Below are 3,854 nucleotides of genomic sequence, written 5' to 3' on the forward strand. Positions count from 1 at the left end.
TCAAACCCTTTAAAGAACTGTTATGCTAGTCTGTATTAAGCTCAAGATAAATGAAAATTTTCCACCTGATCATTTGTTTTCACAGTTTAGAGGGCAGATAAAGAGCATGCTCTTTAGATGCATGTGAGTACATCAGCACTACAAAATATTCCTGCTAATACCTGTGGGACTGTTTATTGAAAAAAAAAATTCCAGAGGTAGAGCTTCCAAGAAGTTTAATATGTGGCTATATGTAAACACAAATATGCTTCTGCTAAGAACAACCCTTGAAATTGCCTCCACTCTGTAGGTAATTGGTGTGGATATGCAGATAACACAGAAAAAAAATCAGTGGCAGAGAAGATTTTTCAATGTCTGTTTGTGCAAGCTAAAACAGAGAGTAACCCAACAGAAGAGCAAATCCAGGAAGCAATCTTTGGTGTAAAGCTGAATATTTTTTGCTTTGTTACTCTGAAATTTAGTGCATAAGATTTAAAAGAAGAGACTAACCTAAACATCCAGATCAGGGGTTTTATGGTATTTTCATAAAGAACTATCAGGTGTTTCATGGCCAGTTCTTGTTGTGCAAAAATCAAGAGGTGATAAGTACCAGAAAATGAAGACAAATATATTCAACTTATGTAAAATAAATGTCTGCATCATAATAAGAGGACAGGGGAGTTCTGTACTTTCAAGGTGTGCTTTGGTGGGTGGAGTATTGTGGGGATTACCCAAGTGTGTATGGGTTAATATTGAGTCTGTTAACTCTTGGTAGTCTGGGATTGGAGAGGAACCAAAAATATGTTTTGCAACAATGCTAAGAGACAACACTTTCAGTCTGGATTAATTCAAGAGGTAATCTACTGGTGAACTCCTGCAGTAATTTTCTAGAACTGGTGAGTTTTGCACCACAAAACAGTGCAGGACTTCAATTCTTTCCATAGCTAGAACAGTGTACAATTGCTAATTAATATAATGTTACTTGTTATGTAAGAAATATTAATCTCCATGTACATAGTGTGCTTTGAGAGAGGAAAAGGGAATAGCACAGGCAGCACCATGTTTTCTTGAGTTATCTTGCAAACAACCACATTGAAAGGACTCAACAGTAATATTTTCTAAAATTATAGGGAAAGAAGAGATGTCCTTAACTTAAAGGAAATAACTTACAAGGCTTATATGACCACCTGTTTTTCATGGGGAGAATAAAATTTTAAAAAGAGAAGTTTGAAAATCTCTCAGTGGAGAACTTCTACCCTGTATCACAGAGATGCATTGCAGAAGGCTGGAGACAAAACAAAGGATTTTGAAGCCTCCAAGTACAAGACACTGTTTAGTCAGTACTTAATAGTGGAGCATGATCCCACAGCCCCATTTACCACAAATTCTTCTGACTGTATTTAGCAGCACAAGGCCTTTGGGGTCAGGGTGCTCACTTTACAGTTTTGCCCTTGGAGTCTCAGAAGTAAGGAAGCATTTCAAACCTTGAGCTTCAGAAAGAATTTAAGAAATGCACAAGAGAGCCAACTTTTAAATGAACTGGAAAGATTTTATGAGGACAGAAGATCAACAAGTGACCAGAACTCCAACTGTGAAAGAAAATGTGAGAAACAAGCACCTCTTCTAGTGTGAAATTGGTCTAATTCTTGGGGCCTTTAGAGTGGCAGTATCAAACAACTGGCCAATATCGTGTACACTTTCTGCCATCACATGGCATCAAATCCATTACCACACTCTGTGAAGCAGTCCAGTCTGCCACAGGTTTGTTTAACCCCTCATTTCAAAGAGGAGATGGAGATTTTTTTCCCCCTCAGCCAGAGCTGAATTTGTCTTTCTTAATGCACCTGGAAGCCAGTCTTAGCATGCACCTAAGTGCTGCACACAAGCAACTGCAGAAAAAACCTCATCCAGCCAGGGGCTGAATGAAGTGGGGTTGCAGGAGCTCCTGATCTTAAAGGGGGTTTAAAAGAGAGGTGAGGAACAGACCTTTTCATAGTGCTGGTAGAGATACAGCAAGGGGTAATTATTTTAAATATACTGAATACATTTTTTACAATGAGGGTGGCCAAACATTCAATGCCAGGTTGGATGAGACTTTGAGCAACCTGGTCCAATGGAAAGTGTTCCTGCTTATTCCAAGGGGGTTGAGCTAGATGGCTTTTAAAGAGCCCTCCCAACCCAAATCAGTCTGTGATTTTATGGCTGCTGGTGCATTGGTGGACAGGAACTACAGCTGAGCCTTGAAAGAGGCACCTACCTCAACACAGCTCCGAGCAAGCTGCTGAGCTGCTGATCACCAACAAGGGGCTCACAAAAGGGGTGAAGGCTGCCACACCATTTTGGATATTTAGACATCAGATGTATTTGCTGGTTTTCATTTGGAACATCTGACAATGCATTTTTACAGTTTTGAGGGGTTTCTAGGTGTGATTAATGAAACAAACCAGAGTTTTGTCAAACCCAGCTGTGCATGGTGCTTTGCAGATCTATCATGCTTTTAACCCTGCCCTGCTTTGCACCATCACCTGGAGGAATAGGTGTCATGGGTCTGCTTGCTGGATCTGCCAGTGCTCCCAGCCTGTGCTTGTGTCGTTAAGAATTCAAACAAATCTGCTACTGCAAGATACCTTGATAGTGAAAAATGCAGTCTGTAGAATAACTCCTCCCAGCTCCTTCTAGTCCAGCTGCTTTTACTGCTTCAGTGGCAGCATGCAGGAGGAGCACTTTGAGGTGTGAGTGAGTGACTGTGCCTCTCTCTGCTGGGCAGGGCAGGTAACACTGCTCCTCAGTAAACAGAGACATAGATTTGCTAAACCACTGCTCTGATGCCCTTGCCAACACCAATTCCTATCAGATCCCAGTCCACAAAGCAATATTAATCATCTTTCTAAAGGGTGGAATTTCCACACTGACATTGTTGAAGGAAGGAGGAACATTTTTTTGAGAAGAGGTATTTCAAGGCAAATAACACTCCAAGGAGCATTCATTTTCAAATCAGTAACACACAAGTATGGCTAACTCACAAAACAGCAGCCAGTTATATATACAGATTTCAATGAGGCTTTTAGGAGAAACAATGGGGCTGGTTTTAAGGGTGGTTGGCCTGCTGAAGTGCATTTCTCTGAACAGATACAATGCTGTAGTGCTGAATGGATTCAATAGTGCTGTCTCAAACATGGCCAGGAGAGTCTGGAAGTGGGTGGAGGTAGAAAGAGCTAGTGGGACTCTTCTTATGGTTGGCTCAGGCTGCCTCCTCCAACCTTTTCTTTGCCCTGGCAGGGGCCATGGTTTCCTTCCCCTTTCCCTCTGTGACAAGTGTCCTACTCTGCATGAACAATCCCCATCTGGAAATAATAGAATGAAATTTTTAAAAATGTGGGCTTAAAAAATGCAGGCGTAACTTTGTCTGAACAAGATGTCTGGGCTGCAGAAGACTCTCCTAAGGGAAGTGAGTATATCTTGGTACCGTGGCTGTTTGAAACTGGGAAGGAAAAATACATACACGGATAGAATATAATGTAGGAATCAATCCTGCCTTGGCCTCTGTAAGGAAAACAAGTGACCTTAATGATCTATTCTCTCTCTAGAGCACTCACAGAGAAAGCCGTGCTCGCTCCAATTCAGCTGTGTGCCCAGCACATAACACAATGGACCTCACTCCTCGGGAAGCTCTAAGTGCCACTGAAATAAAAATAAACAAGTCCTGCACAAGATGGTGAGGGCACCAGCAGCCTACAAAAAGCAGCTCTTGGGGGCCACACAAAGTCTTGGAGTGGGGGGTTGTGCAGCAGGAGAATTTACGCAAGGAAATTCACTTCCCTCGTTGAAAGATACACTTCAATTCAAAATGCATGCCTCCTTTTTGCCATTACAAA

Source organism: Pyrgilauda ruficollis, unplaced genomic scaffold, assembly GCF_017590135.1.
Source record: "Pyrgilauda ruficollis isolate IOZ18807 unplaced genomic scaffold, ASM1759013v1 scaffold15, whole genome shotgun sequence".
Classification (NCBI taxonomy): Eukaryota; Metazoa; Chordata; class Aves; order Passeriformes; family Passeridae; genus Pyrgilauda; species Pyrgilauda ruficollis.